The sequence below is a fragment of the Sinohyriopsis cumingii genome, chromosome 14, assembly GCF_028554795.1.
Source record: "Sinohyriopsis cumingii isolate HCF-2022 chromosome 14, ASM2855479v2, whole genome shotgun sequence".
NCBI lineage: Eukaryota > Metazoa > Mollusca > Bivalvia > Unionida > Unionidae > Sinohyriopsis > Sinohyriopsis cumingii.
In genome coordinates, this window is record NC_142974.1 from 70,134,573 (window position 1) to 70,159,886 (window position 25,314).

Here is a 25,314-nt window from a genome sequence, read left to right on the forward strand (position 1 = left end):
TGATTTTTCACTACAATTTTCTGCGGAGTTTTTTGAACAATTAGATGACACTAGTTCAAAGAAATAATATCAGCGATTGAAGCAGATGAATATGGATTTGACGATGAATGTTACAAACGCTGAAAATGAAACAGAACAACAGAGTATGATAACTTACATCACACAGTACCACATGACCCCAGTCACCCTAGCTATACACAACAGCAACAATAACTGCGTGATAACTGGGCCAGTCAATTTTGAAGCCCCTGAGGGATATATGAGGAGGACTTAAAAGCTATTGAAGTAAATCAATTCTCAGATGCTATTAAACGAAACACAAAATGGGTCATTGACGTTTTCCATTGTATGTTTTACAAAAACAAAAATAAAATTGTGTTGATATTAGTGACATGGTGGATATGATCACTTACAAAAAAATAAAAACAAATATTTATGAGACCGTTATTCAAAGACTGATTCAAGTTTATAAAATTACCATCTCCACCAATTTGACTTAACACCGTTGTAAAATATATATCATAATCCATAAAGGTAATTGTTTTGATAATTTATTTTGGATGTGTAGACATTAGTTCTTTCCAGCACTCTAGCACTCAACTGCAACCAAATAAAACATATGGCCGTTTTTTTTCCAGCAACGCTACATTTAACAACTGCACATTTAATTTCACATTAGATAACCTAAAAGGTCTTGTTAAGTATTAACGCTGATGAAAAAGATATAACATGTTATTCCTGCAGAGGACATACTAAAATCAAAACGACTTCTTTTTTATATAAAGATAAATGTGCTGACACCACGGGTAGCCATTGCCTAAGATTTAAAGTATGAAGTTGCTGCATAAATGTAACTGTGTGAGTAGTTACTTTTCATTTGACACTAGATCACTGAACGGGTCTTCACAAATATTAACGCTGTTGAGAATGATGTATTGACATCCGTTAGTCTCGAGAGACGATGGAAGTGCTCCAATGAGAGATTTCTCCGTTCATGGTTGTGCAGCGTCTGCTGTGGCTATGAAGCCCAACACGGGAATGGCAGTCCTTGCTCCACTAGCAGCACTTGTAGGTTACGTCTGGTGTTGGTTGGAGCTGCTTCTTCTTTATTTGTGATCTTGTTTCATCAGCTGGCAAGCGTAGCTTGTCCTCGCCAGCTTTCAGACCAGTGATCAGATCATGTCGCCAGCTGGACATGTTTAGAGCAAACTCTTCCCAGGTGATGGGATCGATGTCAAGGGCTTTCATGTCGCGCTTGAAGATATCCTTGAAGCGGAGATGTGGTCGTCCGATTGACCTGTTGCCAGAGGCTAGTTTCGAATAAAGAATGTCTTTGGGGATCTGGTCGTCATCCATCTGACGTACATGACCCAGGCATCTGATGAGACGTTGGCGGAGGAGTATGACCATGCTGGGAAACGTGGCACGTTCAAGCACCTCGTTTTGTTACTCTATCGCTTCAGGTGATCCCGAGTATGCGTCGGAGGCATTGCATGTGAAAGGCGCTATGTCTTTTCCCTTGTGAGGCGTACAGAGTCCAGGTTTCGCTGGAGTACAGGAGAGTGTTTAGCGCGCAGGCACGGTACACAGCGATCTTACTGTTCAGAGTCATCATCCTGTTGTTCCACACTCTCTGTGACATTATGGAGAGAGTTGTTGATGCCTTTCTGATCCGTTTGTTGAACTCAGTATCGAGCGATATGTTGTTGGTGATGGTAGAACCGAGGTAGTTGCTGATGATGATGTTTGGGAGGTCCGCGTCCTGAACCATCACGTTTGTTTTCTTTAGGAGAATTGTCAACCCAAACTCATTGCATGCTTTAGCAAAGCGGTCCACCAGAAGCTGCAGCTCAGCTTTTGTGTGGGTGGCTAGAGCTGTATCGTCTGCGAATAGCATGTGTCTGATGGTTGCTTTACGCACTTTGCTCTTTGCCTTAAGTCGTGCCAGGTTGAACAGTCCCAAAGGCTTGCTTGAGCAGTACTGTGAAGAATATGCCAAATAGCGTGGGGGCAAGGACGCAGCCCTGTTTCACTCCACTACGGATGTCAAATGGGCCGGATGTTGAGCCAACGTACTGCACTGTGTCTCTCATGTCTTCATGGAAAACTGGATCATGCTTAGTATCTTTGGACGGCATCCAATTTTCGCCAGGGTTGTGAAGAGTCCGTCTCTGCTGACCAGATCAATGCCTTGGTGAGGTATATAAAAGCCAGGAAGAGGGATATGTGTTGTTCTCTGAATTACTTCTGCAGTTGCCTGATGGAGAAGATCATGTCGATTATGGACCTCTCTGCGCGGAGCCCGTACTGTGAATCTGGATACACTCTGTGAGAAAGCGTCTGCAGTCTCTTCAGGATGATGCATGCAGAATCTTGAAGCACTATGCTGTGAAGCGATATGCCCCTGTAGTTGTTACAGTTGCTTCTGTCGCTTGTTGCAGTAGCTTCTGTCGACCTTGTTTTTGTACAGGTTTACGATGCTGGCGTCTCTCATGTCATGAGGCACTGCAACTTCATCACATTAAAGGCAGAGGAGGTCGTGCAGGTGTGTGAGCAGTACGATTCAGCCGCACTTGATGACTTCTGCTGTGATGCCATCCTTCTTGGGGCTTTACCTAAAGACAGTTACTTTAAGGCCTTCTTTAGTTCGGCTACAGTAGGTTTCTTTTCCGGTTCGGCCATGAGAGGGAGGTTTTCAATGGCGTTGAGAGCATTCATGGTCACGTGGTTCTCCCTGGAGTACAGTTCAGAGTTGTATTCCCACCCAACGCTCCATCTGCTTGCCCTTGTTTTGGATGGTATCGCCTGCGGTAGACTTCAATGATGCTGTCACGTTCTTCGTGGGATCCATTGCTTTCTTTATGCTATCTTTCGTGCCTCTGATGTTTCCGATATCTGATACTAACTGGATGCACTTTCAGAGCTGAAGCCAGTGTTCATCGGCACACTGCCTTGCTAATCTCTGCACTTTGCTTCTGCTAGACCTGTATGACAGTAGTCTTTTCTGGCATGGGGATAGCTTGTATTCCAGGTGAGCACTGCCACGCTCTTCTATGTATGGCATGACCGTGGCGGAGTTAACCTCAATCCAGTCATTGTTCTATGAATGCTGCTTACCAAAAATCCGCGTGGCTGTGCTGTACACATTGTCTCTGATGTGATCTCATCTTTGTTTGGCACTGCCGATGGGAGGTGTTGAATCAAACGTCTTGGAAAGAGCATAGGTGAATTCCTCATAATTGTCTGCATATGATATTTTGCTCACTTCAATGCATGGTTTACCCTCTTCCTTGAGCGGCGGATCGTCTTCGGCTGAAGCTTCATTTTTCAGCACATCAGCGAGTGGTCGGTGTCTCAGTCAGCGCTGTGGAAGGTACAGGTAAGAAGCACACCATTCATGGCCAACCGTCTTGTAATGATCAAGTGCAGCTGGTGCCAGTGTGTAGACCGAGGATGCCTCCAAGACATTTTATGCTGTTGTTCTGTCTGAAAGAATGAATTGGTGACGGTGAGGTCGTTGTAAGACAGGAAGGCCAAGAGTCATCTTCGGTACCCACCCTTGCATTGAAGTCGCCCAGCAAAATCAAGGTCTCTTTCATTGGAAATTTAGCGATGAGCGAGTCTAACTCATCGTATAAATTAACCTTGGTATCTGTGGAGGCGCTTAGTGTGGGAGCGTAAACGCTAATCAGGTTGACAGGCCTAGTTGTGGTGTGGAGGTTTTACCGATAACAGTCTTCTATTTCCTTGTTGGTAGGGTTCTATCATCCAAAGCAGAGTGTTCCTGATAGCGAATCCAACACTAACCTATCTGGTTGCGTCGGTGCTCTTTCTATGCCAGATGAACGTGTAGTTCTTTTCTCCGAGGGATCCGGAATCTGGTAGTCGTGTCTCCTGTAGTGAGGCGATGTTGACCTGGAGTCTTGCAAGTTCGTTGTTGATGACTGAAGTCCTTCAAACATCATTGATTGTCTGGAGATCATCTGAAAGTCCATTCAGCATGGTCCAGAGATTTCAGGTACCTAGCATGAGGATTGGAAATTTCCTTGCAGGCTTTCGTTTGTTATTTATTGGTGCAGGGTTGCAGTCCTCTTGTCAGTTCCTCACGTACCTTAAGCCTTACGCACCCAGCAAGGCAGGCGAACTGGGGCGGGACAGCACCTTACTGCCCAGGGGCTGCCCAGTTTCAGGCGGGTAGTAGCTGTCAAGTGAAACATGTTTGTCTCTACCACCGAAAGGAGCAAGCCTAAGGCGTCTGGCTCTGCGCCAATCGAGCACTGACTTAAAACCAGTAAACTGTTGCTTCACGCGTTATGTCGACGCTGTGGATCGAAGCTGGAATGTCCTCTCCAGGGCGCAAGCTTGGGCGGGGTAATATGGAGAATCAACCGTTGTCCATATAGCTGATCCCCCCTCTCCACGCAGCTGATGGATCCAAGGGAAGGGGCAAGCCGTTACGTCATGGCACCAGCTGCGTCGCAGGAGATGCCGAGATGACATGAAAGCAATGCCAAGTCGCCTTAAGGACTCCGTCTCTGGATTTTCTGTTGGGGGTTTACACCGTTAGCATTTCCCATGAGAGGGTATAGTCGGAAGCAGCGAAGGTTTGAAATCTGAGTTTACCTTCTCCTACATGGGATACCACCCAACCTGTTACCAACAACATCTGAAGATGCATGTCAACCCCTCAGATTGTTCCCTACTTGTGGACAATGTATACGTAGCAATAATGCCAAGGCACACGTATTTTCAGGAAAAAATGATGTCACATTTGTCACCAAATCGTGGACTTGGAACACGAATGTTGCAGTGAAAGACACCTTTCCAATCAACAAGATAAGGAAGATGGCCAGAAGAAAGGGAATTTTATCATTTTTGATCTCGAATGCATGCAAGAGACAGGTATTCACAGTCCTAATTTCTGCTTGGCTCATCGAGCATGCGAGAATTTCATCCAAGAACATATCTTTAGTCATTGCCCTTACTTCGGCAAGATTCCTGGAGGCCATGAAAAAGTCTTTCGGGGTCCTAACACGCTGGCCGATTTCGCCCGATGGATGTTAGACCCCATCGATGAAACGTGGAGCCAAGAGGACATCGAACGTTATGGAGATTGTCATCACCATGCCACAGTGATGGCTCACAATTTCTCGGGATACAACGGACAGTTTCTTTTGAGAGACTATACAGAAAAGGAAGCAAACGTCCGAAAGTGACTTTGAACTGACCCAAAATCATTTCCATGCAAGTGGAACAAGTGCAGTTTAAAGATGCGACTAGTTACTTGGCCATGCCATTGAGTCGAATGCCTAAACCGTTTGGAATGACAGAAATGGCTAAAGGTTATTTTCCGCACTTTATAAATACACAAGCCATTCAACAAACCTTTCTACCACATTTCCCAAGTCTCACGATTGCGAGCCGACATCATGCGTACCGAACAACGAGAAGGTTGTTATCAGGCTCAAGCATTGGACCCCTTGGACATTCAGGAAGAAATGTTAAAGTATTGTCGTTCCGACGTGGACATTTTGCGATGTCGCTGTGGAAAATTTCGAGAACTGTTCATGGAAGACGGAGAGATCGATCCTTTGAAAGAAGTCTGCGTCATAGTCAAGGTGTGTTCCTTAGTGTACTGCCAACGATTCGTGCAAGAAAACACCCTGTCAGTCATCGGCCCTCAAACGACCAACTTTGTCTAACGTCAATACTCAGTCAAATCCCTACGCTGGCTACATTACTTGCGTGACAAGGGAGATAAATGAATCTAGCACGCCCGCAACGGAGGAGACGAAAAGACCATCGGAACGTATTCAGTGGATGGCTGTGACTTAGAAAACCCCAAGATCGTGTACGAATTTAACGGTTGCTTATTTCACGGATGTCCCCTTTGTTACCATAAACGATGCACTACATTCAGTTTTTTACAACGGACTTTAGAAGACTTGTACCAGGCCACTTGTCAGAGGCGTTTGAAGTTAGTACAGCAAGGATACCAAGTGGTGGAAATGTGGCAACACGAATTCGATCACCATTAGAAACCGATCCCGAGTTTAAACCCGTCGTGGAAAGTTACAAGCTGGTGGGCCCACTTAACCCGATGGATAGTTTACAAGAAGGAGGGACGAATGCCACATGTTTGCTCCACCACGCTAACGAAGAGGACTCAGAAGAAATCAGATACTTGTACGTGTGTTCATTGTATCCGTACGTGTGCAAATATTGTCGCTTTCCTACAGGTCACCCGCAATTTCTGACGGAATACATTGACCTAGACTACATTCGAGAATATGAAGGTTTGATTAAGTGCCAAAACGTGCAATCAAAACCATTCTTGTCAATCCACTCAGGAAGAACGCGCATTGATGGGAACATGTGTCAGCGTAGAATTGTTCAAAGCTCTGGACCTGGGATACCAGCCGTTAGAAGTGTACGAAATTTACCACTTTCCCAAGACACAACAATACCACAAGGGCGACGAGATTCAGAAAGATATTTTTGCAGATTACGTAGATGCCTTTTTGAAACTGAAACAAGAATTCAGCGGCTATCCTCCCTGGTATCACATTCCCGAAGACCAAAAGAAATTCAAAGATAAATACTGGGAGCAGGAAGGCATCACTTTAGACCGCATCGAGAAAAATGAAGACAGGCGATCGTTTGGTAAAGTGATGTTAAATTGCTTGTGGGGCCAAATGACACAACGGCCATGTTTACCCAAGACGGATTATTTGATAGAACCTTCCCGCTACTTCTAGGTAATTCATGACAAAACCAAATACACGAAACACGTGGACGTCGTTCATGGGGAATTGATCTTAGTCAATTACGAAGAAAACCTGGACTTTGTAGAAGTCTACGAATTTGGAAGTGTCATCATTGCGTCTTACGTGACAGCCTATGCACACTTAAAATTGAACGAAGTTTCAGAACTGTTAGGAGATCGCGTCCTGTACTTTGACATGGACAGTTGCATCTACCTCAATCGCCTGGGTCAAAATCACCCTGATATCGAAGGAGACCGATTAGGAGCCTGGACGGACAAACACCCCGACGACAAGATTCTAAATTTTGCTAATGACTGTTCCAAACATTACGGACACGAATACCGGGACCCATAAGGAGAAGTGCTCACCGAGTATAAAGTAAAAGGATTGGACTCTCAATTATCTCAACAATCGAGTGGTGAACTTTGGCGTATTGAAGGAAGCCTTGCAGTGTGGAGAGGATGAAAACTTTAAAGTGACCACCTGTGAACCGAAAAAGATTGTACGTTTACCCACTCACCAAATCGTCAGTCGACCCTTGGAAAAGCATTATCAAATTGTGTGCTTTAAGCGAGTGCGACTTGCTAATCACTTTACTCTCCCGTATGGTCACGTCGATATTGGTCAGCATATAAAAAGGGACAACGTCCAAGATCGTCAGTTCATTGTCACTACAAGACTAAGGGAGAAAGTTGAATCGTTTTGACAGACATCATTCAAGTTCGGTGATTCTCGAGTGAAATGGGATGCTGTGCCTTGCGACGAGAGCGATGCAGTAAAGCATTATGGGAACTTTGTTATCACAACAACTACTAGCACTACACCTACCATAGAAAGTGATGACATTCATGATCGTAGACACTCTACTGGTTTTCAACGTCAATTGCCACGTTCACGTGACACCATGCAGCTATCACCCTACGAATGTCATCCAAAACTTAGCAAACTCATGTTGATATCATCAAGCCCTCATCAACAGGAACCTGTGAAATACGAATATTCGTTCCCTTTGCGTGTGCTTGAATCATGTGACTTTGAAAATCGTTTTCAATTGTTATAAGGAAAATGGACACAATATCTGGGAGGACCTATCCGCGAAGAATTAGCCAGAGCCGGATTTTCTACTTGTGCGAAGGGGATAAATTCAAGTGCTTCAGTTGTGGTCTGTCACTACACCAGTCGGAACAACAGGATTCAGCATACCTGGAATGTGCTCGATGGTCTCCGAATTGTCACTACCTACTTTTAGTATGACCGAGTTACTGAAGTGACTTACAATTTCGTTTAAGAAACCAGATTGGTTACGAGTCAAACGCTGAACACCAACGAGACCAGTTATTAAACCCCATTAAATAATAATATTCAAGCATTGTCGCAGAATAGAAACCGATTGGGTTTTTGGACTAAATGAATAAGACAAACACAATGTGAGAAAGATGGAAATTTATGAAATGAATTAATAAATAAAAATATATGATGTAAAAATGCAATGATTCTCTCACGCTCTCAACATACGGTTGACTCAAATCACTCTACACAACATTCACACATTGAAAATAAACCCAAAAAATAAATCAATATGAAGTACAGATCCAAGAAACCTCATGGACTGCAGAGACGCTTCAAACAGTATTTTACACTAAAAGAGAGATTCACATAATCTCGAATATGAACTCTATTAAGATTCAAAATAATCTTATGAACACAACTAAGATTCAAACTAATCTTATGAATATAAAAATGCAATGGAACAACAATTGATCAAAACGTATGATTCTAGACCCCTTGTACAGTCGCGCGAATCCTTGGGTTGGCCCACGCTCTTATCGGCCGCTCGCACCCTTTATGAATCCTCTACGTGTACAGTCATACTTGTACACACGTACAGACAGCATACAGCACATTTTTTTAATTTGCTACGTCTACGTCCGTGGCACAGATATACGTACGTGCATGCATACGTATCGACAGCACGCAGCATTAAATATACTGGAAACTCCAGACAGCTCTAAACAAGTTTAGACAGCTTCAGACAGCTCTAGTCATAGTCACAGTCACATTGACACAGTCACACTTCACAGCGACAGACACAATTACAGCGACAGACACAATCACTGCGACAGACACAATCACAGCGACAGTCACAATCAGCTACAATAAAACCAGATTGGTCATAATAATAGTTCTATGAAAAAACCAAGTTATTTCTTTGCCTAATTATGTGACAAACATTACCAAACAAACTACAAGAGAAGATCTACAAGAAAGTTTAGCAGGGACTTGTCAGAGCAGAATCTCAACCGCAGAATGTATAATTTTTGTGTCTAGAAATTTACAAGACGAAGGTGAAAGAAGTCAACAAACGGATCATATATTCTGGATCAAGTGTTCATTCATCCTATTATTCCGCTTTGGTCTGTTTCCACCTGAAGATTTTATTGACATTCTTGAATATTACTCTGAACGCCAGTGGTCAGAAAATAATATGTTCATTACTTTCGCTCTAGTGGAAGGTTTCAAATAAAATGATACTGACTGACATGATCATGATCATGGACACTTTTCAAGACAATATCCGTGGCTTGACTGTGGAGTTGAGAGAATGCATTTAACTAGAGCTGGTCAAAATACAACCGAAACGTTAAGAACAATTGCATCCGTTGCGACACCGATCTTTAAACCACTGGTACTTGAATACTATAATAGGAATGATTCATTTGAAAACGTCCCAACTGTCAGACATTGTTCAACAGGACGAGGACAAGACAACTTTGGTGTCTACTCATCCTACTTGTTACATGTTGGCCATGCTACAACGACTACTAGAGGAAGAGTTAGTGGATTACCAAAATATTTTACGCTATCGAATTTTGTGTCCAGATTATTTGCGATGTGTAGTGTATGAACTAGGGACTAACAAATTTGGTTTAGCTACTGGAGTGCAATCATAATTTTTGCGAAAAGTACACTTATTTCCTCCGACAATGGAGGGTGTAAACCAGACTACCATACTACATCCTTTATCAGAAGTGATACAAGAGATTCCGTGGAAGGAAATCAGTGACTCAATTCTGACAGTAGACGATTATGAACACATATTACAAGAAATGTTTCCATTGAATTGGGGGTCGTCGAATGATGTTGTCTTAGTGACTTGTTTTCTGGGATTTCGTTTATAAGCAGATTCCTTGTGGACTCTTTACGAACAGTACTTACCATCAAATAAAGTATGAAAGTGGTTCACTTAAATGTCCACGAGAGACTCATTTTGTTCACAGCGTTGCGTTTTCATCTGGATACTTATCTACCACTACGAGAAAAAAAGATTCGTCAAGTTTTAGGTACCGAAGATGTGTATGACGATGCGTGTGTAGCTTGCGACTTACACCCTCATTGGACAGATGTACGTGACTGGCAAATTTTGGGGTTTTGAGGCTTGGACCAAAGAAATGGTTCATTATGCTCAAAGGCTGTGATCCTCCATTCAAACATCCAAGGAAATAAGTCACTATTAAACCTGTGTTAGTGACAATGTTAGAAGAACCCGTCAACGAGGACAAGAACTCCCTTCAGGATACTTGTGTGACCGTACGCGATGTAGAGACTGTAAGAACATTACACACTGTCCCTAGGACATCTTGGTTACCAAAAGTATGTTGTAGAGAGACTTGTTTATATTCCACTTTGATCGTTTTGATGTGCATTTAATCTTTGTACTTAACCATTTGGGTTTTATGTAATTTTGTCTTTCGTGTTTTCCATATTAACTTGTAATAAACTTGTAAAAAAGGATAAAATTTCTTGTCTTGTCTGTCTTCGTGTCAAAAGTTACATTCATTGCACTATGGCTATCTCTGCTGCCTGTACTCCCTATTCCTCCATTTTCAAAGTTATCGACGAACGCTTAGATCGTGCCAGTTGAGAGGCCTTGTATCTTCGCCATCCCTTTAACATGTTTATTTCTAGGGGCCCCGAGTGGCCGAGTGGTCTAAAGCGCTCTTCGTTACGGATCACTGCCATCTCACCTCTGTCTGCGGCGGTTCGAGTCTAAGATTCAGCCAATGTGGGCATGTGAGAAAGCTTGCTAGTAACTTCTCGTGGATTGATGGTTCTTTCCGGGGTTTTCCGGGTTCTTCCTCCACCATTAATACTGGCCGCCATGTATAGCCTATCGTGCTGAAAAATGGCGTTAAACCCCACAACAACAACAATGTTTATTTCTGGATCTAGCGGTTCAGGCAAAACCACATTTTCAAACTTTTGATCGCACATAAACATCCTCTGATCGATCGTCCACCTCAATGGATCGTGTGGAGTTACAAAGAGTGGCAATAGGCGTACATCCTTTTGCGAGAAAGTCAAGGCGATTCCATCGTGTTTGTGGAAGATAGCCGTAGCAAAGACCATGGAATTGTGTCTGACCCCAGTTAATCCCGTCTGGTCATGTTCGATAATATGTAAGGAAAAGACGAAGAAGGAATTAAATTGTAGATTAGGCGCAAAGGGCAGCATCGTAATGCCAGTGTCATTTCCATTACTCAAAATTTGTTTCAACAAAGTAAAGCCCATCACACCATCAGTCTCAATGCTCATTACATGGTCTTGTTTAAAAGTCCTACAGATAAATAGCAAGTGCAAGTCTTAACCAAACAGTTAGGAACGCCTTGGCTGACTCATGACGATGCCACTCAATCCCCACGTGCCAACCTACTCGTGGATTTAAAATACACACACACACCGATTATTTGCGATTTCGTATCCATTTGTTTCACCACTGGTATCAAGACGGAGAAGCTGTCCTGTACACGTACCGTCGTCGACTTAACCGAAAAAGCTATAAAAACCTCAGACACTTTGAAGCTGTATCATACAGTGTCAACATGACGTCGTTTCAGTCTCATCTTTCCGTCAAATTGATTCGTACCTTGTATGGCATGAGTCATGAAAAAATCCACAAATGCAAGATCGTGCCTTAGACGCCAGTTTCCAAGAAGTCTTACGATGGCTTACGGCGACAGCAAGTCAACTACTGCAAGGCATCATACAGATTCCTCATCAAACCAAACGTTTTTTGACAGAAACAAAGTAGCCTTGATACAACTGACCGATCCTCGTATCGACACTCAAACATAAAAATCAAATTATTTTCAAACCTAGACGGCTCGGTACTCTAGGAGGCGTCATCATTCGTTCCCTCTTAAAATGGGATACTAATGCCCCCAAAGTTCTCCCCAAGAAAAAAGCCACTCCCAAAAATGACAAATGATGCCCAAAGAACAGAAACAGCAACATTGTCAAGACCAGAACCCAATCCAAGAACATAAAACTCCTCAGAAAACAGCTTCTACCCGCAGATGAGCTTCGACCAGGACGCAACCTTACATTCGCAAACCATTACCTGCCGCGAGACTGACCGCGTCTCCATTAGCTCCAGTCTCTTCGACCTCTTCGATACTGGTGATGCCAGCGCAACCCAATTTGACACCCGTTCTTCCTCCGGTGATGAAACAATGGAAACCAACGTCTCCAAGAACTTCTCCTCCAGCGGTGACACTCTCCTCCTCTTTAGCTGCACTGTTACCTGCTCACAAAGTACCTGCTCCCAAAATCAAAGTCAAGGAGAGATCGGGTATGATACAGAGTTTACTGGATTTGTCCAAGCAAGAACTGTCCCGATTTAGTCCATTTTTAACCCTTCCACGACACGTGAAGCTTGTCATCAAGATGATAAGACGTAAAGACAATCAGTGGCGATGCGTTCCAATATTAAAAAGGCCTGAGACAAAGCATAAGCATCAGTGTTTAGTTCTCCTGAAGACCCAACGATGCCAGCCCAAAGATAATCCTTCTTCTAAACTTAAAGGAAAGAAAAGGAAAGGACTGCCTCCTGGCTTAGTCAAACATGGGGATATGTTGTCTGTTCTGTTTAAAGCTTCACCACCCATGCGAGAAAACCTCATTAAAACTGTCCCCAAAGATGTTATCGATACCGTGTGTGAATGTTGTTTGAACGTCTTGAAAGGTGTGGTACCTTTGTTTAAACACCATAAACAATGCTTAGCGAAGCATCGTGAAGTTTTTCGCTAAATTGTTCAAAATAAGTCCCCATTCGTCAAAATTAGAAGATGTTGGTACAACGCGAGAAATTTTTCCTCTGTTGTTAGGACTCCTGCTGAAAGGAGTATTGGGAAGATGCTGGAGTCCAAACATCTCAGACGTGATTTTTGTGATCGCATGGAAGGACGAAAACTATCTTTAGTGCCTTACAAACGATGGATAGAATACCATCGTTGGCAAAAACATCGAACCCTCTATTTGCCTCCCAATCCGAATTTGACCGAGATGTCCCAGTTACAACACGAACTGCAGTCGTTGATGGATCGCCACGATTTTTCCGAAACAAAAAGATCGCGAAAGTACGGTTAACTCATGCAACCAGTGCAACTCTTTCACCATAAATCTTTAGACGAAACAGCTCTACCCACACTGAAAGATTTTAAGGCCTTGAGGAAAAGTTCATCACCCACACCACCACCACCACTACCCTCAACGGTCAAGACTGACGCAACCCCAAGAAAGCATGAGGAAGAAGAGATACGAGAAGTCCTTCAAACACCGTCAGCAGCTCTCATTCCTACTTGGATGGCAGCGTCCTTGTTGACCCCTTCTCCCACACCCCAACGGGACGAAATGAAAGCTTCGATTACAAAGATGATGTCCACTCCTCCTTCGACAGAAGTGAAAAAGAAAGAAGGGAAATCAGTAGAGAAAAATGACAAGAAGACCAAAGTCATTCTTTACCACCTCAACCACTACCTTCGACTTCTACTCTCGTGGCCCATCGGCCACGTAAATCCTTTTCTAAACCACCTTTCTCCCCATCCAAAGCAGCATCAACGAAGAGTGGGTGACTTATTAAAATGCAGAAGGTGCTAGGCATCATTTACTACGATCCTTTCTATCCTGCAAGTTACGGAGGAGTTCAATAATTGTATCGTGCTGCCAAAACTCGACTGAAAAGTCTGTGTTTACCTCAAGTGCAAAGAAAGTTGCAAGAACAAGCCACCTTCACTTTACACAAACCCGATTTATGCAAATTGTCCAGAAGTCGCATTCGAGTGGAGGGTATCGATCATCAATGGCAAGCCGATTTAGCCGAGGTCTCTCATTTGGCCGACTACATTCGTGGCTACAAATATTTGTTTTCTATCACCGACGTCTTTTCCAAATTTTCCTGGGTCGTGCCATCGACATCCAAATCAAACAGTGAGTTGGTGCGAGGACTAAAACTGGCGTTGAAATAAAGTGGTCGGCACCCTCTTCGATGGCAAGCAGACAAAGGCACCGAATTTCTGAACCAAGCTTTCCAATAATCCCGAAACCTAATTATATCATCGTGGAACGTTTTCAACGCACCTTGAAAGAACGCACATGTATATACTTTATGCATCACCACACTGTCAAGTACATTGACACCTTACCCCACCTGGTTCAAGCGAACAGCCAAACTTACCATTGAAGCATTGGTCGTGCCCGCCCACCCCACCCCCAAAAAGTGAATCCCGACAATGAAGTAATAGTTACTTAACGTCTGTTTGGGACGTCCCCAACAGTGGTTGTACCCATGAAATGTGGAGTGTTGGCCGTATGAGATTGGGTGCGCATTGGCAAAACCAAACGCATGTTCGACAAAGGTTACTTACCAAACTGGACCACCGAATTATTCCTTGTCACTGGACGAGTGCTTGGCCGTCATCCTAACGTCTATAAATTGGAACACATGAACAAGGAAGTGTTAAAAGAAAAGTTTTACTTACCCGAGTTACAACGTGTGATCAAAAAGGAAAACGACGTGTACGACATCAAAACATTCTCAAAAGGAAGAACCTGAAAAGAGGAAAAATGCCATGTCAAAGAAGTCAAAATGCGTTGGAAAGGATATCCACCCAGTTTTGATTCTTGGATCGACACTTATCAAGTCATTGACTATAATAATAAGTGACCACCATGTCTTTCCACACAGCCTCAGCTACCGCTACCACCAGTGACCAGTCCTTCACCGAGTTCTTCTCTGCAAGATCTACAAAAGCACCCCTTGTATGGTTGGGGTGAAGAACGTGTGCCTAAAACACAAATCGTCTTTTTCTGCCAAAACTTTGTAGTGCATTGTGTCATCTGTGTTGTCATTGCCAATTTGAGTTTGCAAGAAAGAGACAAACAATTGTGGACCATTTTATTAAGCAGTTTCATCGGATACCTTCTTCCCAATCGTCCCTGAAATACTCCACTAACGGGAAATACGGAAATCTTGTTCCCAGTGTCAGTCACCACACCAACAACAACCACATTTTTGGCGGAGACACTCGTCTGACTTCAAGTGACCCCTCGGACAGAAGAGCTCTGGAATTATGAACAACAATAAAAGAAAATTACTTGACGATAACCAGTGACAGTTCCATGGAGGTGTTTCCCAACAATGCGTTATGTTGCTAATAGGTCAAATTACCTTAGGCCCTCCAGTTCGATCATGAAGTCCATTGGGAAGAGGCTTTGGTGGAAATCATTCAACCGACACAAGTCAAATCATTTTTTTTTTTTTTTTGCGGTCGTAGTTCATGACGAGCAAATGCAAAGGTATTTGAATACCCATGTAAATTATAAAATAAAAACACAAAACGTACAAACTCAAAAGTGGACCTATCACTTGATCACTCCGCCAGCCGTCAGCAAGTCGTATTTTGACACTGTCAACATTGCTGTAAAAGGAGATCTGGGACAAAAAATTGCATTCACCAATGGGAAAGTCAATGTGAAACTCCATTTTCGAAAACGATTATCTAAAGACACGTTAGTCATCTATCCACTTTACCGAGGGGTCGTTCGAAAGAAAGGACAGAGTTTAGGAGATATGTAGACATCGGCCTTTCGTTAGGTAGCTCCGGTGTTGAAACCTATGGTGACATTAAGAAAAATGCGTCTTGCACACTAAACATGTCTTCAGCAAGTTATACGTGCTGTAAATGTAGACAAAAGTGACTTGCTCATCCTTAAAATCCAAAGCTCGACCAGTTTAATCGGTGATCAGCATAAACCAAAACATGTATTTTCCTGAAACAAAATACACTTATTATGTCGCTTATTGTCGCATACAGTAATGAAGTGTTACATCATCTAGCTGCCGGTCACTATTTTCATTTCTGCAGCATATTTAAGTGGCATAATTTATTTAAATAATCATTGGACCTAGAAAGATATTGATTTATATCATTATATATTACGTATACGTGTAACTGACCATCCCCATTATGGCTTTCATACAGCATAGAGCTTACATCTATAGATTAATTATATTTTGTTCCACATACCATCTAAAATGATTACCGTATCTGAGGTTTTTTATTCCCAAATTGCTCTTGTTTGGAAAAACATGTGATAAGCAAGGAATGGAAGATTTATTTTGTATGCAACCTCATTGTTGGACAATCTACCTGATAATGTTCATCCACAATAACATGCAATTGACTGGACTTTTGCGCAGAATAAATAAGGATTGTAATTATAATAATTAGACAAATATTCCCATAATCATTTTGCATTATATTTTTAATACCTTAAATGTCAAATGACATCAAGATAATGTGTCCAAAACACAAACAAAAAAACAACTAACTATTGAATAATGCAAAATGATCTTATTGTTACTATTTCAAATTTACAATTTTAATTATGCTTTCAAAAATTCGTAAACTAAGTACATTCTTACCCAATAATTTCGTTTATGTTTTCATCTTCTTCCACTGCAATTTCCACACAGCCTCAGCTACCGCTATCACCAGTGACCAGCCCTAAAGCGATTTCTACCAAGTGTCATATATGTGTATGTATATACCTTTTTGCACATCAAAATCGTCTATATTTGACACCTGTAAAAATTGCATTAAAACATTAATTTCATTTCAATTATTATAAATTTATTTTAAGTTTTAAACAAGATGATCATTTAATTGAAAAGGATATTATATTTAAATGTGTATCGAAATGTTATTAACTTAATAAAACTTATAATGAAAATTTACATTTTGCTTTTAAGAAATACAATAACAATCTATTATTACAATTTAGCAAAAAAAATAACTCAGACTAAAATAACATGAAACATACCTCTTTGGAGTCAACCAAAACTGGCAAAATTGTTGCCACTGGAGCTGGGTGTGCTCTAATTTTCTATTTGATAATCTCAACCTGTGAATAATTATTAAGAAATGCAATTGACACATACATGTATGTATGTATGTTTATTAGATTCATAGATTGTTAATAGTAAATTATCTTTATTGAAATATTTGGTAAAATTATATTTATTTTATTTATTCTTTATAACACAAGAACTGTGCATATTTTTAATGACACTTACTAACAAAAATAATGATTGAAAATTCAGCTATGGTAAATAAACTAGTTCATTTGAAAATAATATATCATGACTTATTAAACCTGCCATAAAAACTATGGAAAATATGTTTTTCTTCCGTACAATGTATAATAGTAGTTGTTTTAGATAAATATTATAATAGTAGCATAATTGATAACTAATTCATGATATAATGTTTATATCCTTTTGTCGAAGATGACAATTTTAAAAACAATAAATGATTTTCTACTTTTATATAATTTTGTAAATGGCTAAAAATATACCCAGCCATCCTTCACTTGTTTGCAAATATATTTCTCATCAGGTTCTTTTAACCTATCTTTGGTAACCTCATAGTGACCTGCAATAAATAAAGCGATTTTAATGTAGTTTTTTTATAGATCATATATTCATCATACTAATGTCTTATAAGTTGATTACATACATCATACATGTACATTACAGTGCATATTTCAAAAGCTTCACTATGACAATATGATTACGTATTATTGCAGTTATAATTATAGTATTTTTTTTAAAATTTAAATTAATTATCATTAATGTCCACATCATAATGCAACCATTTTAAGACTGGTTGTAGATGTGTAAGAAAAACAGTATTGTCATTTAAATAGTAATACATAAAATTATGTACCTAGCAACTTCTCAGTTTTTGTATTCAGAAAAAAAAATAACTTGTTTATTAACAATACAATTAAAGTTAACAATCTAAGTAGTGTCATTTTTCTCACAAATTGTGCTGCCTTTCATTTAATTTAGAATAATGTTAATCATCTGGAGTTGATTTACTTACCTCTGCAAAGATTATATAAGGCACGAGTATGTAGGTCAAGGGATTTCTAAACTCATTGAATAGTTGCACAAGTACAATGCTGTCGGGCATTTCTGCGCACCTAAGGTTTCCGTCACCAATACTGGAGCAAAACGCGTACCGAATTCGATCGACTGACGAAAATAAAATATTGCAATGCTTACCATTTGAAAAGAGGCAATTGTCGCCAGAATATTCTGTTGAAAATAATATTAATTTTGGATGTCCGGATACCATCCCCGTGTTTTCTTGACCCGCGATATGTCAGACTTTTCTGCGCACAGCTTTGAAATTATGTAATGTTTATCCATCGGGCTAGAGAAATGAAATACGTTACTTTGGACTGTGTCTGACAGCAGTTCAATCGAGTAGCTCGGTCAGGTTTATAGCTAGTTTTACATAACTCAACTTAAAAATTACAAGAAATGGCATGAGATATTAAGCAAACTTAATCGATCTTGTAAAAACGTTAGTAAAGTTGGACATTTTATAAAGATTAACCTATTATGTGGAAGAGAAACAACAATGAACAGGATGTATTATGTTTAGAACGTCTTGTTAATTGGGGAAAATTACTCAATAATTTACAAACAGACTGATAAATGTACATATTTTTTTCACGTAAAATATTGTTCTTTTTTTAAATTACACATATCACGATTTTTCTCCTTTCTTCAGGTCAGTTATGAATGAAACTGCTTATGGTGAAGTAACAGTGGATTCTGAAGATCGTAGAACCACTGAAGTAGTAGCCACATGATCCACTTGAGGAAAAAGAAGGTTAATATCTAGTGCTGGATATAGTTTTGTTGATAAGCGTGAGCTGATGAATGGAAACATCAAATGGCGTTGTAGCGTGCGTGGGAAGAATACGCAATGCCTGCAACCGTGCGACAGACAGAAGCAGACTTTTTGCCAAGTCATCAGAGCCATAGTCATACTGCCCCTTATGGGTTGTTAGTAGCCGTAAAAATCACAAACGAAGCATTTTTCACAAACATGATTAATCTATGTAAATACTGGGTCTATTCTATCAATATGTTATCAACAGTATATATTTGTTAAATTGTAAGCCATTTACTTACAATCCATTTACTTATAATTAATGTTTGCTAAATCCAGAAGTGTCGCTTTATAATGTACATTAAACGAGACTGTGTTGATCATCGTCTTCCAAGCTTTCTGCTATATTAACTAAGCAGTTTTTAACAATTATACTCTGCCAATAATGAAAGCAATTTCGTCATCAATTCGTCCTTACATACATACATACATATATACATATAACTCTCTCTCTCTCTCTCTCTCTCTCTCTCTCTCTCTCTCTCTCTCTATATATATATATATATATATATATATATATATATATATATATATATATATATACACACATTCCAGATTGACGAGGGATTTCTGAACTTGACCATCAGTGAACCGTTCTTAAGATTTGATGTCGTCCTTGACAGGAAGCCTCACCTGACCTTTGCCACGAACAAGCAGTTGGATCTACTCGGAATGGCCAAAACCTGTTATATTGATGGCACAATCAAAGTAGTAAAGAAGCCTTTTTATCAACTGCTATCAATACATGGATTTGTGAGATTCGGTGATGACTTGAAACAGATACCGCTGTGTTTTGCATCTTGTCGGGAAAGAAGAAGAAACATCACAAAAAATTGTGTGTGTACTGAGGATGAGAGAAGATCATGAAAATTACTTTAATAGCATAATGTGTAAAATAATGAACAGTATTTTAGCACAGAACATAAATTTGCAATGTATTTAGCCTAAATATACACGTCCAGATCCAAATGCGATTTAGAAAATCAGTAATTAAATTAATTATTGTGCCTTTAACATGCGATTCTCAATCGGCAGATATTCTTGCATTATTCGTCTAATATATTGGAAAAAGTTGAAAACTTAAAGTGTCATACCAGTGCATATAAAGTAAATGCAATTCAATATTATTTGAATAGAAAATCAAGTCTGGAAGCGGTATAAATAAACCCGATGAAAAAATTCGCCATAATAACTGAGAAATACGCTCAGGTGTGTTTTCGAAAATAATACACATAGGACCAATTTTATCGCTCGGTAATTTCCGGAGTGTGTAGATCACCTGACGTCATATTTTGAACACGCACATTACTTCCGTTTCTATCGAAACATAAACAAAGCACTTGTTCCGTTCCATATTAGCTAGTTTGAAAAGTTTTATCATCACAGTCATGCCAAGAGGAGATGGTGGAGGTACAAGCAAGGGCAGCGGGGTCAGGTGTGTTACAGCAAATTGTTGGAATTCAAATGCTGATGGGTTTTCCATGCATTCCTTTCTGAAAGACCAGCACTTCGTCGCAGGTGAACAGATTTTGTAACAATCAAAAGAGCAAACTGGGATGGTCCGACTGAGTTTTCTGCCCTCTAGGCTCTACTCCTTTCAGTTCACACTAGAATGCTTCCCATTTAGGTATAAATTTGATGTAGAGCATATGGGTAGGGTACCAAAAGAAAGTCAAACTCAGTGATGCTGCTGCTCCGTCATTCCACTGAGTGAAGGAAACTGACAACCAAGCCAAGGTAACTGCAAATGTATCAGAAACTTCAACACCAAAGCATCAACTGTGTAGGCTTGAAATGTTGTCACCATCAGAGTTAGTAACTTGTTAAGTGTCACCACCAAAGAAAGTAAGAAGGGGCTATTCAAAGAGAGAAGTTGCAAGGGTGAGTTTTTAATGACATGTACCATATTATATATATAATATTCAACAGATCAGTCACTGCAACATTTCCATTTCTACCCTATAGAACGTTTTTTCATAGTTTTCAAAACAAATGCATTAAATATCTAATCAGTCAAGGACTTAGATATAAACAGTGGATAAATAGTCACAATTTTCATGTTGCCTTCAACTTTATTTGACCATGTGAATAGAAAAATCTTTCTGCTGGTAGATTTAGAAGGCCTACATATATTTTTCATTGTCGGACAAACGTGTGAATCAGATTACATATAGATATTTACAAGCGTGACGAGGTTTATTCCCATCCGCAATGAATAAAAATCTGAATAACACAAAATGTAGTAGAAATTTTACAATATTGTGTTATGATTTTTTTTTCAGTGGTGTTGTCATGTTCAACAATTTTTCAGTCGTATCTTGGTAACAATCATTTAAGTCCATCAAGTTTTTCAGTTAGTAGATTTATTTATTATTGATCAATGATATATGGTATACAAAAGCATCTTATGGAGCACATGTCATATAGGTATGTGACTTTGATTTAACTGTATTGGTCTAGTAATTTATTGAATTTAGATACATTTTTGTTAGTGCACACTTTAATTTTCATGCAAGATAGCATAAAACCAAGCTATGGTGAATATATTTTATAACTTATAGGATCTAAAGTATTTGACAAGCTTGAAGAGATTCTGACAGCAGACAAATGAAAAAAATATGTACCAATGCTGTCATCTGGACAACAAGCTTCAGGGATACAACTCTGTGATCAACTATTTTTGCACCAAAGATGACTGGTTTCTCCTATTATGGAATGCTTTGAAGGTAAAGCTTAAATTATTGCACACACAAAAATTCTGATTCAGGCTTTTCAGTGTTTTATTTATAGCCCAGTATATTCATATTCAAATTAAATCATAGATATCAAGATCTGATCTTTTGATATCCTACAATGTAAAATTGTATAACAGTTTTTAGTGTTTTGGAATGTTTGCAAATAAAGTATCTATAAAAATAAATTATCTGTATTCTGATAGAATGATATACTGTATTTTGCATCTTTATTTACTTTGAAATATACTTAAGCTAGCTGCATTGCATTTTAACGAAAACAGCCAAAGAGAAAGCATGCACTAAGGATGTGAGAGCCAGATATAAAATACTGTATCCAAAGTACAAGAAAGGAGGATACACTGTCAGGAAAATACTTGTCGACTCAACATATGGCAAGAATATACTTTAGTAATTAATGAACATAAAGGCATATATCACTTATAAATATAAATAATGTTGTACCAAGTGTATGTACCTATATTATTTTTTTAAATTATTAAATTCAAACAGTAAAGGCAAAATATTTGTTAAAGTTGACACTCCTTTAATTTTAAAGGCCATGAATTTTCCCTGTGGTAAAATAATAAAAATATGCAAACAACTGTAAAGACAAATACTTTTAATTCATGTATTAACTTCAACAAAAGGTTGCAGTTTTTAGCTTGTACAATACAATGCATATTAAATTTAATTTGCAGATTATGTCAAATGTCTGATGAAAACAGCATTCACAATTGGACAGGTGTCTCACATGAATGATGAAGGATTAAAATTTATGGTAGATGTATCTCCACCATTATGTAGTCTGTATGAGAGGCCTGACAAGGATATTGTTACTCAAAATCTTCCTACAGGTTTAATTGCTGTCAGCCTCATGAAAGCCAGTGTAGTTCAGGTTTTGATCAGGAAAGGCAGTACGGATCCTCTGAAGAACACATTATAGAATGATGACCCTCACTTCCTTGTCCAAGAAGTGCCAACACCACAGAGCAAATTGTCTATATGCTGTATACCGATGTCTTCTGAAAAACTAATTTGAAAATTGAGTTGAAATAAAATATGCTCTGTGCATTAGATAACATTTGGAAATCAAAAGTTTTAGTAGATAGTATTAGTAGTGACCCAGTGTGATTTATCATTATTTTGTATATCAATAAAGTTAAATGATTCTAGTATAATCTGCGGATGCATACATACATACATACTTACATACATACATACATATATATATATATATATATATATATATATATATATATATATATATATATGGCCATCTTATTTTGCAACACAAAAAATGAAATAAAACAATATTTGTACATGTATATGTGTTGTTTTTTGGCATGATTCATCAGTATCACTGGTATAAAGGTTAGACAGTGTAGGCCTCCAGAACATGGGTTCAATCCAAGAAGATGTCATAAAATGACTTGAAAGAGTGGTTTATTTATTTACTGTATTCACAACCCCAATACTTTGCTGTCATGCATAGATCATGAAAGCAAAATTTATGAAAACAAAAGAACATGAAAAATTACTCCGATATTTTACTTACTCATTTCCTTGTTCTGGATGTTCTCTAAATTGTTGTCTATACTGGGAGTATGCAACTTTTAAAACATGGATGTCGAGACAAACTGCACCCTGGATGGTGTGCTATACACTGTATCCCCTGGTATTCATTGCGGATACTTGTGACCTTCTCTATGTCACAACAACATACACATTCCCTTGCTGTAGGCATTACCAAACAATGTCCACATTTACACATAAAATAGAGTTTCTTCTTTAATGCATTGTGCTGTGCTTGTCAAATTTAATCCCATATTTATGAACACATCAATAGCACAGTACAATGACACAAACTGACTAAAGTCAGGAACAGATAAAACGTTTAGTACAGCACTGTAAAATTAAATTAGATATGAAAGAAAATAGAAGTTGCAAGAAGATGCTTACCACAGACAAAAAAGGTTTATTTCATAGTTTATCAAAATCAACTATTAGCATACATGAGAAATTCGAAATTTTAACTTATAATACAGAGTACAGAATATGAATTCAATTTTAATGTCATGAGGGTAATATCCTGCCTATTTCAGTAGTAATCATATAAACTTGTTCACAGGTTTTCAAAGCTTACAACTGTGATCCGATGTACCTTTTACTTATCAACGTATAGATACGTCTCTACCCATGAAATGCTACACACTTGTGCAGCCTTTATTACAGGTGAGAAAAAATCCAAATTTGTAAAGGAACAGGAGACTGTCAATATCGTCGGATACATATATTTACCGTAACTTAGGCCGTAGACATATTCAGAAAACAATTACCATGAATTGTCCGTCAATCTATCTTGTCTTTCTTCTTTGTCATCTTCATCTGCAACTTCGGATTGTTCGGTACTGGAAATATAGGGTTCAAACTGGTACGGATTAATTTGGTTGACGATACCAACTGAGCCTTTGTTTACAACAAGTGTTCATAATGTGACGTCACGCTTTGTTTTCACTTAATATCGAAAGTTGTCGGCGGTTGCCTTCGGTTATGATCGTAAACAGGTGCAAGCGCGATATTAGGTAGGCTCCCACGCAGTTATTACTGAAAAATTTTCAATCGGACTTTTCATTCGTATTTTGAATATATAATCTCTTTTACCAAGAAATAAACCGAATAAATGTAGATACACTGTTGTGGCACTTTAAGAGCAAATAAAAGACACTAAACGAAACTAAAAAATCATTATGTCCATGTATAGTTTTACTTTTACCCCTTCCATTTTCAGATTTGTCAGCCAATCAAAGACCTATTGCCTGAAGCGAAAGTCAAGTCTTTTGTTGTTGACTTCGAAAAGGGTATTTGGCAAGGGCCCAGAGCAGCTTTTGGATACCCGCAAATATATGGCTGTGCATTTCATTTTGGACAGGCCCTTTGGAGAAAGGTTCAGGAATTGGGATTGCAGGTAAACAACTTTCAGTTCACTCCTTTGAGCTGCGATGTTAATATTCATTAGTCTAGTTCCGATGTCTTTAGACTTTGGATAGCTAGTTCAAAACAATTTTCGAAATGCTGAAAATCACTTATAAATAATACATACATCGGAAGTTCAATATCTTGAGAAGTCAAAATCTTAATTCTGTAAAGAAAATGTATAATTCTGTTCATCACAACCCTATCAAATTTTCTGCACAAATAATTGTATTTTCTTTTCATATTTTAGTGGATTTATCAGGAACACGACGGTATTTATAAACTGCTGAGAAAGGGTTTCGCGCTCCCCTTATTACCAGCAGACGGCATACCACCGTTATTTTCAAAGTTACAAAGAAAAGTTGATCCAGAGGCAATGAATGTGCTGTCATTCCTAAGATATGTGGAAGACAACTGGATTCACAATGACATATGGACTGTTGACTCTTGGTCAGTTTATGGGAGAAGCAGCTGAACCAGTAATGATGTGGAAGGTGACATAATCGTCTGATCAGGAGAGCAAGAAAGGGAAATTTGCCTTTATATCTCCTCATAACTTTACTTTATAAGGAAGCCAGAGAAACTGGATCTATAGTTCGTCTGTTTCAAGAGGGCAAGATAAGACAACATCAAAAGAAACAGCCAACAAAAGTTCAGGGTCGCCTTATCAAGTTATGGGAGAAGTATGGAAACCACCAAATCAGAACGAACAGCATGCTTAAATGCTGTGCCAGATTGTATGGCCCATGTTAG

The 25,314-nt window shown here is 39.2% G+C and overlaps 1 pseudogene; it reads left to right on the plus strand.

Moving 5' to 3' along the window:
* The first annotated feature begins 1,365 nt into the window (after positions 1-1,365).
* On the plus strand, positions 1,366-25,314 carry LOC149784090 (uncharacterized; annotated as a pseudogene).